The sequence below is a fragment of the Lissotriton helveticus genome, chromosome 11 (genome assembly GCF_964261635.1).
Source record: "Lissotriton helveticus chromosome 11, aLisHel1.1, whole genome shotgun sequence".
NCBI classification, from domain to species: Eukaryota; Metazoa; Chordata; class Amphibia; order Caudata; family Salamandridae; genus Lissotriton; species Lissotriton helveticus.
This window is the reverse complement of record NC_136072.1, coordinates 710,484,190-710,498,599: the sequence shown is the minus strand read 5'-3', so window position 1 is coordinate 710,498,599 and position 14,410 is coordinate 710,484,190. Positions and strand designations below refer to the sequence as shown.

Here is a 14,410-nt window from a genome sequence, read left to right as displayed (position 1 = left end):
AAAACGTATCACTCAAAGTGAGTGACAGGGCACAGATGAGCGGTAATCATTCACTGTGCATTTCTACCCTCTTTTCCCTCTATTACGGCGGTGGCAACGGGCCCTTAAGTGTACTCAGAAAAAGTCCAAAAGCCTAAACAAGACACGCTTCATAAAAAAAAATTACTCTTTTCCTGACTTGTCTAGATCAGGCAGGACAGGTCCAGACTACAAACCCTTCCTAGCCACCTGCTCTCTAAAACACTTCCTGGGTGTAGAAATGGTCTCAATGTTTACATCTAGTTTGAGTTTTTGTCGTTTAACTCTGTGACTTGATGATGATTGCATAACGAGAAGTGAACATTTACTTAACTAAAACCAAATGGTGTTCATGCAAAATCTCATGACGCTGCAAGCTGGATTCAAACCTACGCCGGGAAACCCCATTGGATTTCAAGTCCAAGGCCTTAACCACTCGGCCATCGCAGCTGCGTGAGTATGATGTCACTGTTGTCGTATACGAGCCATGCGCTGCTCACATCAGGCCGAGACCTAAAAATTAAAGTAACGGAAGGACGGGGCACGTACCAGCAGTGCCCTGTCTCCCTCACTCATTTCGCATGCTTTCATACAATTAATAAAAATAGCAACACGCATCACTCAAAGTGAGTGACAGGGCACAGATGAGCAGTAATCAATCACTGCATATTTCTGCCCTCTTTTCCCTATATTACGGCTCTGGAATAGACCCTTAAGTGTACTCAGAAAGAGTCCAAAAGCCTAAACAAGACACTCCACATAAAAAAATTACTCTGTTCGTGACTCGTCAAGATCAGGCAGGACAGGTCCAGACTACGAACCCTTCCGAGCCACCTGCTGTCTAAAAAACTTCCTGAGTGTTGAAATTGTCTTAATGTTTACATTTAGTTTTTGTTTTTGCCGTTTAACTCTGTGACTTGATGAGAATTGCGTAACGAGAAGTGAAAATTTCCTTAACAAACCAAATGGTGTTCATGTAAAATCGCACAATGCTGCAAGCAGGATTTGAAACTGCGCAGGGAAACCCCAATGGATTTCAGGTCGAACGCCTTAACCACTCAGCCATCGCAGCTTCATGAGTATGATGTCACTCTTGTCATATACGAGCCATGCGCTGCTCAAGTCAGACCGAGACCTAAAAAATAAAGCAACGGAAGGACAGGGCACGTACCAGCAGTGCCCTGATCCCTCACTTATTTCGCATGCTTTCATACAATTAATAAAAATAGCAACACGCATCACTCAAAGTGAGTGACAGGGCACAGATGAGCGATAATCAATCACTGCACATTTCAACCCTCTTTTCCCTATCTTACGGCGCTGTGAATGGGCCCTTAAGAGTACTCAGAAAGAGTCCTAAAGCCTAAACAAGACACGCTACATAAAAAATTACTCTTTTTTAGACTCGTCAAGATCAGGCAGGACAGGTTCAGACTACGAAGCCTTCCGAACCACCTGCTCTCTAAAACACTTCCTGAGAGTTGAAATTGTCTTAATGTTTACATTTAGTTTGAGTTTTTGCTGTTTAACTCTATGACTTGATGAGGATTGCGTAACGAGAAGTGAAAATTTCCTTAACAAACCAAATGGTGTTCATGTAAAATCGCACAATGCTGCAAGCAGGATTTGAAACTGCGCAGGGAATCCCAATGGATTTCAGGTCCAACGCCTTAACCACTCAGCCATCGCAGCTTCATGAGTATGATGTCACTCTTGTCATATACGAGCCATGCGCTGCTCAAGTCAGACCGAGACCTAAAAAATAAAGCAACGGAAGGACGGGGCAGGTACCAGCAGTGCCCTGTTGCCCTCACTTATTTCGCATGCTTTGATACAATTAATAAAAATAGCAACACGCATCACTCAAAGTGAGTGACAGGGCACTGATGAGCGGTAATCAATCACTGCACATTTCTACCCTCTTTTCCCTATCTTACGGCGCTGTGAATGGGCCCGTAAGAGTACTCAGAAAAAGTCGAAAAGCCTAAACAAGACACGCTACATTAAAAAATTACTCTTTTTGTGACTCGTCAAGATCAGGCAGGACAGGTCCACACTCCGAACCCTTCCGAACCACCTGCTCTCTAAAACACTTCCTGAGTGTTGAAATTGTCTCAATGTTTACATTTAGTTTAAGTTTTTGCTGTTTAACTCTGTGACTTGATGAGGATTGACTAACGAGAAGTGAACATTTCCTTAACAAACCAAATGGTGTTCCTGCAAAATTGCACGTCGCTGCAAGCAGGATTCGAACCTGCGCAGGGAAACCCCATTGGATTTCGAGTCCAACGCCTTAACCACTCGGCCATCGCAGCTCCATGCGTGTAATGTCACTGTTGTCGTATATGACCCATGCGCTGCTCACGTCGGACCGAGACCTAAAAAGTAAAGTAACGGAAGGACGGGGCAGGTACCAGCAGTGCTCTGTTGCCCTCACTTATTTTGCATGCTTTCATACAATTAATAAAAATAGCAACACGTATCACTCAAAGTGAATGACAGGGCACAGATGAGCGGTAATCAATCACTGTGCATTTCTACCCTCTTTTCCCTATATTACGGCGCTGGGACCGGGCCCTTAAGTGTACTCAGAAATGGTCCAAAAGCCTAAACAAGAGACACTACATAAAAAAATTACTCTTTTCGTGACTCGTCAAGATCAGACAGGACAGGTCCAGACGACGAACCCTTCCGAGCCACCTGCTCTCTAAAACACTTCCTGGGTGTGGAAATTGTCTCAATGTTTACATCTAGTTTTTGTTTTTGCCGTTTAACTCTGTGACTTGATGAGGATTGCATAACGAGAAGTGAACATTTACTTAACTAAACCAAATGGTGTTCATGCAAAATAGCACAACGCTGCCAACAGCATTCGAAACTGTGCAGGGAAACCCCATTGGATTTCGAGTCTAAAGCCTTAACCACTCGGCCATCGCAGCTCCATGAGTATGATGTCACTGTTGTCATATATGAGCCATGAGCTGCTCACGTCAGACCGAGACCTAAAAAATAAAGTAACGGAAGGACGGGGCAGGTACCAGCAGTGCCCTGTCTCTCTCACTTATTTCGCATGCTTTCATACAATTAATAAAAATAGGAACACGCATCACTCAAAGTGAGTGACAGGGCACAGATGAGCAGTAATCAATCACTGCACTTTTTTACCCTCTTTTCCCTATATTACGGCACTGGGAAAGGGCCCTTAAGTGTACTCAGAAAGAGTCCAAAAGCCTAAACAAGACACGCTTCATAAAAAAAATTCGTCTTTTCGTGACTCGTCAAGATTAGGCAGAACAGTTCTAGTCTATGAACGCTTCCGAGCCACCTGCTCTCGAAAATACTTCCTGGGTGTGGAAATTGTCTTAATGTTTACATCTAGTTTGAGTTTTTGCTGTTTAACTCTGTGACTTGATGAGGATTGCGTAACGAGAAGTGAACATTTCCTTAACTAAACCAAATGGTGTTCATGCAAAATTGGACGACGCTGCAAGCAGGATTCAAACCTGCGCAGGGAAACCCCATTGGATTTTGCGTCCAATGCCTTAACCACGCAGCCATCGCAGCTCCATGGGTATGATGTCACTGTTGTCGTATATGAGCCATGCGCTGCTCACGTCAGGCCGAGACCTAAAAAATAAAGTAACAGAAGGACGAGCAGGTACCAGCAGTGCCCTATTGTCCTCACTTATTTTGCATGCTTTTTAATTAATAAAATTAGCGTCACGTGTCACTCAAAGTGAGTGGCAAGGCACAGTAGAGTGGTAATCAATCACTACGCATTTCTACCCTCTTTTCCCTATATTACGGCGGTGGCAACGGGCCCTTAAGTGTACTCAGAAAGAGTCCAAAAGCCTAAACAAGACACTCTTCATAAAAAACAAATTACTCTTTTCGTGACTTGTCTAGATCAGGCAGGACAGGTCCAGACTACAAACCCTTCCTAGCCACCTGCTCTCTAAAACACTTCCTGAGTGTAGAAATTGTCTCAATGTTTACATCTAGTTGGAGTTTTTGCCGTTTAACTCTGTGACTTGATGAGGATTGCGGAACTAGTAGTGAACATTTCCTTAACTAAACCAAATGGTGTTCATGAAAAATCTCATGACGCTGCAAGCAGGATTCGGACCTGTGCAGGGAAACCCCATTGATTTCGAGTCCAACACCTTAACCACTCGGCCATCGCAGCTCCATGTTGTCGTATACGAGCCATGCACTGCTCACGTCAGACCGAGACCTAAAAAATAAAGCAACGGAAGGACGGGGCAGGTACCAGCAGTGCCCTGTTGCCCTCACTTATTTCGCATGCTTTCATACAATTAATAAAAATAGCAACACGTATCACTCAAAGTGAGTGACAGGGCACAGATGAGCGGTAATCAATCACTGCACATTTCTACTCTCTTTTCCCTATATTACGGTGGTGGCAACGGGCCCTTAAGTGTACTCAGAAAGGGGGCGTGGCTTGGACGCGAGGCGGAATGGCTGCTTAAACCCGCAGCTCCGCCGACCGAGCAAATAAATCCGTCATTTATACATCATTCTGACGAGAGTCCCTGACCTTTCCCACTCGGAAGACCTGCAGAGTGGCGGGGTCACTTGCTGGCGGTAGAAAATCGACGCGGGAAGTTTGCCTGTCCCAGTCTGTAGCGGGCTGCCTGTGAGCGGAGTGTCGGCCTGTGGCGAGACGGAAGCCGGGACCTCGCGTGAGCCGAGGTCCGGAAGAGGGCGGTGAGAACCCCGGAGCTGCACGGCCTGCGCAACAGGAGCCGGAGTGAGCACTGCACAGTCGCGGACCAAGCTGCGGGTGATCTCGAGGAGCGAGACCGGTCACTCCAAGACTCCGGAGACACATTAACGTGCGGGACTGTCCCGTAGTGGTGAAGCACTGTGCGACGGAGCGGTCGGAAAGCTGCACTGACGACCCGTTTGGCGGCTGCCCGGTAAGGTGCACAAAGGGGGAGGCTGAGGGCGAGATGAGATCCTGACGGGTACGGGGGGCCGTACCTGTGATGCAGACCCAGTGCAAAGCCTAACTTCGTGGCGGGGCGGGCGGACGCACCTGGTGCGAGCGTACCTCCCGCGGAACCCTCCCCCGGCGGGACTACCGGCTCGCCCACTGCCCCTTGGGGCCGCTGAACACTCGTGGTGGCGGAACACGATTGGTGCCTAGACCCTGGGCTTGGCTGGTGCGGTCAATAAAGCGGACCGGAACTTGGTGTTTTGGCGCGAGACGCCATTTTGTGCTGCCGGACCCTGAGAGGTCTATTCTACAACCGCGACTTGTCTGCAGAGGGTACTACAGGGGGTGTACTGGCCCCGAACCGCAGGATACACGAGCGTGCACAGTCATATCAATCTGTAGTGGCGCTGGAGAAGCATTGGCTGAACGCGAAACCTCAGGCCGCAGCCCTTACTAGACGAAGCAAACGTACTACAGTGATCCCTAAGCTCTCCCAGTCGAGATTGCAAGGCGAGATGGGGAAACCTGACACGAGGCAGCCGAAGATCACCTTCGACAGGACCAAACAGAGGACGGCAGGCCAGGAGCAGTCGGAAGACGAGGCAGCCAAGAATGATAATGGGGGCGCGCAAACATCTGAAATTAAGTCCATGTTTCAGGAACTTAAAACAAGTCTCCAGGGGATAGATCACAAGATGGACGACTTGGCGGCTCGCATGGACAGTCTGACCAGGCGTATGGACAAGCAGGATGGTCGGGTGGACGTGTTGGAAACGCGAGTGACTGAAACGGAAGAAAGTCACACAGGAAAATACGCGGCATGGATAAGGTCCTGACGCTGATCCAGCAGAAGAACGAGGACTTGGAGGCCCGCTCAAGACGCAACAACGTCCGCATCACGGGTGTGGCAGAAACGACCAACATAGCAAAAATGGAAGTGTATGTAGAGACCATGATGTCGGAACTATTGGGGACAGGCCTCTCCCAAATGTTCCTGGTTGAAAGGGCGCACCGGACATTGGGCCCCCAGCCTCAACCGGGTGCACCACCGAGAGCAATAATAGCGCGCATTCTGAACTATAGAGACCGTGACACCATTTTGCGCATGGCGAGAGATGTTAAGGACCTCCAATACCAGGGTAATCACATCTCGATTTTCCCGGACTTCACCATGCAGGTTCAGGCAGCAAGGAGGGAATTCGTCCCGGCCAAGAAGATATTCCAGCAAATTGGAACCAAATATTCGCTAATTTACCCCGCCAAACTGAGAGTACAGGGCCCGGGCAAACCTTCCTTTTTTGTGGACGCCAAGGCAGCGTTGAAATATGCGAAGCAACTGTCACGAGACCAGAAGAATCAGCCATCTCCTGAAGACCCGGAAGCGAGAGCTGCTCTAACTGACATAGAGTGACGGAGAAGCAAACTTCGTACTACCAGTGTCGTCACGGAACGTTGCAGAAGCCGGAAGGGCCAGCTGACGACTTGAGACACTGCAGATCCTCCATGTTAAGATAAGTTGGCCTGTATAGTCACATGTAGAGTGCGGGGGGAGGTCCACACGGGAGCACTGTCAGGCTGGCGCTCGGTCGCCCTGGCAAAAGTACAGGGTTAGAGAGCGTACGACCCGCGTTCCCCGAGGGATGACTCCCATTGGACTTGAACTGTTGAGATGCCTTACAGGGTGTTTGATGTTTGGGCGGGAGGGGAGGGACAGAATTGCATGACCTGATTGGGGGGTTGGAGCGGGAGGGGGCTGGGGGGGTTTGGGATTGAAGAGCACTGTTGCTTTTTGTTTTGTTGAGAGACTTGAGACGCAGGCAGCGAATACCAACACAGTTGAGCACGATAGGCCCCAGAGATCATCTGCTGACCAGCATTGCACGGTGACTAATCACGATAAAATGTAAATGTAAATGTAGTTGAGCTTATATAGCGCACAGCTACCCGCAGTGGGTTTCCCGGCGCTTGCTTAGGGAACCCTTCCTGGTATTCCCCTGTGAGATAGCAGGGTATCCACAAGGTGAAAGTCAGGCATCCCGCCGCGTGGGGCCGTTGTGAAGATTAAGCAAGCTATTGCCCAGAGTCACAGAGTGTGAACCCATGAGTCAAGGAGGCACCGGGGCGAGAATTATCGAGTCCGTGGAATTTTTAGCCCAAGACCCCGCTGAGGCGGGGAATTGAACCCTGGTCCAGGACCAATCTCAGCTTCTGGGTCTGCTGCCTCTAACCCCTGAGCCACACTTCTCCAGATTGTGTTGTATCCTAGTGTACACATTGCAGAAGGGAGTGACATTACTAACTCACAATTTCAGATATGGCTCACATTAAACTGTTAACCTGGAATGTGCGCGGATTGAACGATAGGCGGAAGGCCCGGCTGGTTCAAGCCTACTTGCTGCGGAAAAATATAGACATATGTTTTCTGCAGGAGACCCACCTGACTGCCAATGCTACTGCACTGCTCCGTAGTAATAGATGGGGGGAAACTATGCATGCACACTACTCCAACTACTCCCGGGGGGTGGCGATACTCATTAGGAAGGGTCTCCGCTGGACAACGACAGAGGTGAAATTGGACACTGAGGGGAGGTACATAATAGTGGTAGGAAATCTCTGTGGCATGAGGATGATTTTGGTGAATGTGTACGGTCCTAATGATGACAACCCTGAGTTCTATAACGACCTTTGGTACAAAATACAGGCTCATGGGCAGGCAGCGGTTGTATGGGGAGGTGATTACAATGTGGTGCTCTCAGACACGATGGACAGGCAGGGTACGACTAGGGAACACCACCCCAAGGCGGCGGCTACACTCTGGGATATCATCTCGGAAGCTCGACTGGTCGACTCCTGGAGGGTACTGCACCCGGGAGCCCGAGAAGGCACATGTCTAACAATGCATAGAGCCGCGTGGTCTAGACTCGACTACTGGTTGCTATCCGGGGATGTCCACACACTCACGACAGATGTAACACACCTACCACGTTCACTATCTGATCATGCGCCAGTCTGTCTTACACTATCCACCCCAGCACAGTACATCCAGCCTTTCAGCTGGAGATTCCCGTCCAGGGCGCTGCAAGACCAGGTATTCAACCAAGAATTGAGGGAAAAACTGGAGGAATACTTTGAGCTGAACGAGGGGTCGGTGCAATCCCCGGGCACGCTGTGGGAGGCTTGTAAGGTGGTGATAAGGGGAAGCTGCATGTCACTGAAGACAGGGGTACTCCGCTCCATCAGGGGCACCTTACAAACACTGGAAACTGAATTAGCAGCGCTTGAGGCACAACTTCGGGAGACACCTACGGACAGAGTGAGGGCTGAGTTTCGTGCGAAGCTCACACAATACCAAGGTGAGGCAGACAGAGAGGTGTCCTTTCTGGCAAAAGATGGGCAGGCCCGACGATACGGGGAGGGGGACAGGGCAGGCAGGACGCTGGCCAACATGCTTAGAACTCCCAAGGGTGCGACCTATGTACTAGAGATCAGAGATACGGGAGGAGACGTAGTGAGGGAACCCCAGGCCGTCCTCAGGGTCATGACAGAATACTACCGCACACTTTACACGTCCAAGATTACACCTGACGACCAAACAATTACAGACTATTTGGACACAATCGCCCTGGCCTGGTTTAACAATGGGGCCAGACAATACATGGACTTACCGTTCTCGCAGGAGGACATACGGGCAATAATAATGAGCATGCCGCCTGGTAAAGCACCAGGACCGGACGGTTTAACATCAGAATTTTACAAGGAATATGCCGATATTCTGGTACCTAAACTACACAAGGTCTTCGAGGAAGCGGTCGAATCAGAGATACTTCCGCAATCAATGCGCGAGGCACTGATCATTACCTTACTCAAGCCCGGCAAGGACCCTCTCGAGCCAGACTCTTACCGACCCCTTTCACTCATTAATGTAGACGCCAAGATCTATGCGAAACTGCTGGCAGATCGGCTTAAATATATGCTGCCGCAAATAGCTCTATCAGACCAGTCGGGGTTTGTCCTCGAGAGATCCACATCACACAACCTGAGAGTCCTGTTCGGGTTGCTCCACTACCTGGACCCCAAGTCGAAAGCTGCAGCCGCGCTACTCGATGCGACTAAGGCATTTGACTCCCTGGAGTGGAAGTTCCTTTACGCACTCTTTACCAGAATGGGTTTCAGCCCGCTGTTTGCCAGACGCATCGGCGTTCTGTATAATCGCCCGTCTGCAAGGGTGCGTGTGAACGGGCAGACTTCGGACTCTATAAAGATCACGAGAGGGACGAGGCAGGGATGCCCGCTCTCTCCCTTACTGTTTGCCATAGCCACGGAGCCGCTTGCGGCGCGTATGCGGCAACACCACACCCAGAGGAGCATTGGCTTCACGTCGCGCGGTCTGCTTATCTCCCTATATGCGGACGACGTTACAATTTACATGATGGAACCGGAGACAAATTTTGATCCGCTGATGAGGGAGGTGCTCCGATATAGCGGCCTCACCGGGATTAATATTAACTGGTCGAAGTCGGCCATGCTGCCACTAACAGATAGCACGGTGAAGTGCCACACTGAATTTTCAGATTGACTGGGCCGTGGAGGAAGTCAAGTACTTGGGCATTAGAGTGAGCCGTACCGTTCACGACATCTGGCTCTCAAATTTTGGAGTGGCAATGGACTGGCTAGAGGGCAAAGTAAAGAAGTGGAAGACGCTTCCGCTTTCGCTGACGGGTCGCATAGCTATTGCCAAAATGGTGGTGGTCCCCAAATTCCTGTATTTATTCATAAACATACCTCTGCCGTTAACAATGGCGTTCTTCAGCAGGCTCCGATCTGCGGTCATTGAATTAGTCTGGGCGGGTCGGCAACCCAGAGTGGCCTGGAACCTCCTGACTCTCCCGTTCCGGCAGGGTGGATTAGCTGCGCCAGATTTTGAGCTGTATGCGTATAGTGCGCAAGCCCAGTATCTTTACTACTGGCACCACCCGATCCCGTACCAACCTCACGTAGCCATAGAGATAGAGGTGGCGTCCCCATGCCCCATCAGGACGGCGGTGTACAAAAAATATAAGAGGCCACATGAGGACGTTGACACAGTGGAGATGGTGCGTTGGGCATGGGCGGGTATAGCCAAACGAGCGGGCGTAAGCGACATGTATGCCCCGAGTATGCCGCTGGACGGCAACCCCCTGCTGGAGCCACTCACAGACGCTGCAGTGGTCCGCAGAGCAAGCGAGAGAGGTCTGAAGGTGGCCGGGGACCTGTACCCGGATGACACTTTTATAGAGATACAGGACATGACTGTCTCTACGACCCCGACGGCTTCGGAGCTCTTATTGTATTACCAACTGCGTGCTGCATGCAAGCGTAGATACCCGGTCTTCCCGGAGGCACCTCCGACACTAGCGGCATTGGAGGATGTTCTCTCGAATGCCTCCTCACACAAATTGATAACGAGGATCTACAGAGCCACACAGAACACGACACCTGTCCCACATACTGACTCGTGGATGGCCTGGGTAAGGGAGGCGGGTATACAAATATCAGAAAAACAATGGACGTTTTGTTGCACACAACTAGAACACCTATCCCCAAATTACAGGCTCAGCCTCATACACTTCAATTATCTCCACAGAACGTACCGCACACCCTTGCAACTGGTGAGGATGGGACTGACAACTGATGCATCCTGTTGGAGATGTGGAGAGAGGGAGGCCACATTTTTTCATTTGTCTTGGGTGTGTGGCCCGGTAGGCACATACTGGGAGAACGTGTTTCGCACTATAGGTCTGATGGTGAATATACCCATGGGTCCTGACCCGCTGTTAGGTCTACTGGGATTTGTGCTGCCGGTGCCGAGCGCGTCCAGAAAGCTGGTGGCGATGCTGCTCCTACTTGCCAAGCGGCAAATAGCACTTAAATGGAAACAGAAGTCCCCACCTACGATATCTGGTTGGCTAAAATCTGCGCTGTACTGCAAAGACCAGTTGTCGGCGTATTGGGAATTGATGCCACTCCGCTCTAGGCCTGCCGATATCTGGCAGCCAATGGTGGACTGGCTGGCTCACTCGGAAGGAGATGAGAGTGACTGAGGGCGGAAATGAGGAAACCTATAGAGGAGGAGTAGGGGGGGTAGGGGAAAAGGCTCCATGCAGACTACCAGGGACTGCTGGCGGCGAGGCCTGGGGACAATTACTGGAAACTGATTGGGTTGACCTGTGACAATCTCTCACGTGTGTTTCTGTTAGATGTTGTATGTACATACTATATTACCTACTTGCAAAATGTACACAAATTGCTACCTTGCTATTTAAAGGATGAAACATATGCTGCCTGCCTCCGGGTTGTTGGCTAAATAGCGGTGTACGACTTAAGCATACAAATAAAGGTTTTTGAAAAATCAAAAAAAAAAGTGTACTCAGAAAGAGTCCAAAAGAATAAACAAGACACGCTTCATAAAAACAAAATTTCTCTTTTCGTGACTTGTCTATATCAGGCAGGACAGCTCCAGACTACGAACCCTTCCGAGCCACCTCCTCTCTAAAACACTTCCTGGGTGTGGAAATTGTCTCAATGTTTATATCTAGTTTGAGTTTTTGCCGTTTAACTCTGTGACTTGATGATGATTGCATAACGAGAAGTGAACATTTACTTAACTAAACCAAATGGTGTTCATGCAAAATCTCTTGACGCTGCAAGCAGGATTCGAACCTAAGCGGGGAAACCCCATTGGATTTCAAGTCCAACGCCTTAACCACTCGGCAACTACAGCTGCGTGAGTATGATATCACTGTTGTCGTATACGAGCCATGCGCTGCTCACATCAGGCCGAGACATAAAAATTAAAGTAACGGAAGGACGGCGCACGTACCAGCAGTGCCCTGTCTCCCTCACTCATTTTGCATGCTTTCATACAATTAATAAAAATAGCAACACGCATCACTCAAAGTGAGTGAGAGGGCACAGATGAGCGGTAATCAATCACTGCGCATTTCTACCCTCTTTTTCCTATATTACGGCGCTGGGACCGGGCCCTCAAGTGTACTCAGAAAGAGTCCAAAAGCCTAAACAAGACACTCTACATAAAAATAATTACTCTTTTCGTGACTCGTCAAGATCAGGCAGGACAGGTGCAGACTGCGAACCCTTCCGAACCACCTGCTCTATAAAACACTTCCTGAGTGTTGAAATTGTCTTAATGTTTACATTTAGTTTGAGTTTTTGCTGTTTAACTCTGTGACTTGATGTGGATTGCGTAACGGGAAGTGAACATTTCCTTAACAAACCAAATGGTGTTCATGCAAAATCGGACGAAGCTGCAAGCAGGATTCGAACCTGCGCAGGGAAACCCCATTGAATTTCGAGTACAATGCCTTAACCACTCGGCCATCGCAGCTCCATGAGTATGATGTCACTGTTGTCGTATATGAGCCATGCGCTGCTCACGTCAGGCCGAGACCTAAAAAATAAAGTAACATAATGACGGGGCAGGAACCAGCAGTGCCCTGTTGCCCTCACTTATTTCAAATGCTTTCATACAATTAATAAAAATAGCAACACGTATCACTCAAAGTGAGTGACAGGGCACAGATGAGCAGTAATCAATCACTGCGCATTTCTACCCTCTTTTCCCTATATTACGGCGATGGCAACGGGCCCTTAAGTGTACTCAGAAAGAGTCCAAAAGCCTAACCAAGACACGCTTCATAAAAAAATATTACTCTTTTCGTGACTTGTCTAGATCAGGCAGGAGAGGTCCAGACTACGAACACTTCGGAGCCACCTGCTCTGTAAAACACTTCCTGGGTGTAGAAATTGTCTTAATGTTTACATCTAGTTTGAGTTTTTGCCGTTTAACTGTGTGACTTGAAGAGGACTGCATAACGAGAAGTGAACATTTACTTAACTAAACCAAATGGTATTCATGCAAAATCTCATGATGCTGCAAGCAGGATTCGAACCTGCGCAAGGAAACCCCATTGGATTTCAGGTCCAACGCCTTAACCACTCGCCGTCGCAGCTCCATGAGAATGATGTCACTGTTGTCGTATACGAGCCATGCGCTGCTCAAGTCAGACCGAGACCTAAAAACATAAAGCAACGGAAGGACGGGGCAGGTACCAGCAGTGCCCTGTTGCCCTCACTTATTTCGCATGCTTTGATACAATCAATAAAAATAGCAGCACGCATCACTCAAAGTGAGTGACAGGGCACAGATGAGCGGTAATCAATCACTGCACATTTCTACCCTCTTTTCCCTATATTACGGCGCTGGGAATAGGCCCCTAAGAGTACTCAGAAAGAGTCCAAAAGTTTAAACAAGACACGCTACATGAAAAATTACTCTTTTTGTGACTCGTCAAGATCAGGCAGGACAGGTCCAGACTACGAACCCTTCTGAACCACCTGCTCTCTAAAACACTTCCTGAGTGTTGAAATTGTCTTAATGTTTACATTTAGTTTGAATTTTTGCTGTTTAACTCTGTGACTTGATGAGGATTGACTAACGGGAAGTGAACATTTCCTTAACAAACAAATGGTGTTCACGCAAAATCACAGGTCGCTGCAAGCTGGATTCGAACCTGCGCAGGGAAACCCCATTGGATTTTGAGTCCAACGCCTTAACCACTCGCCCATCGCAGCTCCATGAGTATGATATCACTGTTGTCGTATATGAGCCATGCGCTGCTCACGTCAGACCGAGACCTAAAAAATAAAGTGACGGAAGGACGGGGCAGGTACCAGCAGTGCCCTGTTGCCCTAACCTATTTTGCATGCTTTGATACAATTAATAAAAATAGCAACACGCATCACTCAAAGTGAGTGACAGGGCACAGATGAGCGGTAATCAATCACTGCACATTCCTACCCTCTTTTCCCTATATTACGGCGCTGGGAATGGGCACTTAAGAGTACTCAGAAAGAGTCCAAATGCCTAAACAAGACACGCTACATAAAACAATTACTCTTTTTGTGACTCGTCAAGATCAGGCAGGACAGGTCCAGACTACGAACCCTTCCAAACCACCTGCTCTCTTAAACACTTCCTGAGTGTTGAAATTGTCTTAATGTTTACATTTAGTTTGAATTTTTGCTGTTTAACTCTGTGACTTGATGAGGATTGACTAACAAGAGGTGAAAATTTCCTTAACAAACCAAATGGTGTTCATGCTAAATCGTACGTCTCTGCAAGCAGGATTCGAACCTGCGCAGGGAAACCCCATTGGATTTCGAATCAAACGCCTTAACCACTCAGCCATCACAGCTCCATGAGAATGATGTCACTGTTGTCATATATGAGCCATGCTCTGCTCACGTCATACCGAGACCTAAAAAATAAAGTAACCGAAGGAAGGGGCAGGTACCAGCAGTGCTCTGTTGCCCTCACTTATTTGCTTGCTTTCATACAATTAATAAAAATAGCAACACGTATCACTCAAAGTG

At 48.7% G+C, this 14,410-nt stretch overlaps 12 non-coding genes across 12 annotated transcripts; all 12 read right to left on the bottom strand.

Annotated features, from left to right (window-relative positions):
• Positions 1-386: 386 nt before the first annotated feature.
• TRNAS-UGA (transfer RNA serine (anticodon UGA)) lies at positions 387-468 on the bottom strand. The gene has a single exon. It is a non-coding gene; the product is annotated as a tRNA-Ser (tRNA).
• A 540-nt stretch (positions 469-1,008) lies between these two features.
• TRNAS-UGA (transfer RNA serine (anticodon UGA)) lies at positions 1,009-1,090 on the bottom strand. The gene has a single exon. It is a non-coding gene; the product is annotated as a tRNA-Ser (tRNA).
• Positions 1,091-1,629: 539 nt separating this feature from the next.
• TRNAS-UGA (transfer RNA serine (anticodon UGA)) lies at positions 1,630-1,710 on the bottom strand. The gene has a single exon. It is a non-coding gene; the product is annotated as a tRNA-Ser (tRNA).
• A 541-nt stretch (positions 1,711-2,251) lies between these two features.
• On the bottom strand, positions 2,252-2,333 carry TRNAS-CGA (transfer RNA serine (anticodon CGA)). The gene has a single exon. It is a non-coding gene; the product is annotated as a tRNA-Ser (tRNA).
• Positions 2,334-2,875: 542 nt separating this feature from the next.
• On the bottom strand, positions 2,876-2,957 carry TRNAS-CGA (transfer RNA serine (anticodon CGA)). Its single transcript has one exon. It is a non-coding gene; the product is annotated as a tRNA-Ser (tRNA).
• A 543-nt stretch (positions 2,958-3,500) lies between these two features.
• Positions 3,501-3,582, bottom strand: TRNAL-CAA (transfer RNA leucine (anticodon CAA)). Its single transcript has one exon. It is a non-coding gene; the product is annotated as a tRNA-Leu (tRNA).
• A 541-nt stretch (positions 3,583-4,123) lies between these two features.
• Positions 4,124-4,204, bottom strand: TRNAS-CGA (transfer RNA serine (anticodon CGA)). The gene has a single exon. It is a non-coding gene; the product is annotated as a tRNA-Ser (tRNA).
• Positions 4,205-11,656: 7,452 nt separating this feature from the next.
• On the bottom strand, positions 11,657-11,738 carry TRNAS-UGA (transfer RNA serine (anticodon UGA)). The gene has a single exon. It is a non-coding gene; the product is annotated as a tRNA-Ser (tRNA).
• Positions 11,739-12,280: 542 nt separating this feature from the next.
• Positions 12,281-12,362, bottom strand: TRNAS-CGA (transfer RNA serine (anticodon CGA)). The gene has a single exon. It is a non-coding gene; the product is annotated as a tRNA-Ser (tRNA).
• A 544-nt stretch (positions 12,363-12,906) lies between these two features.
• Positions 12,907-12,987, bottom strand: TRNAS-UGA (transfer RNA serine (anticodon UGA)). Its single transcript has one exon. It is a non-coding gene; the product is annotated as a tRNA-Ser (tRNA).
• Positions 12,988-13,527: 540 nt separating this feature from the next.
• On the bottom strand, positions 13,528-13,609 carry TRNAL-CAA (transfer RNA leucine (anticodon CAA)). The gene has a single exon. It is a non-coding gene; the product is annotated as a tRNA-Leu (tRNA).
• Positions 13,610-14,150: 541 nt separating this feature from the next.
• Positions 14,151-14,232, bottom strand: TRNAS-CGA (transfer RNA serine (anticodon CGA)). Its single transcript has one exon. It is a non-coding gene; the product is annotated as a tRNA-Ser (tRNA).
• Between the last annotated feature and the right edge of the window lie 178 nt (positions 14,233-14,410).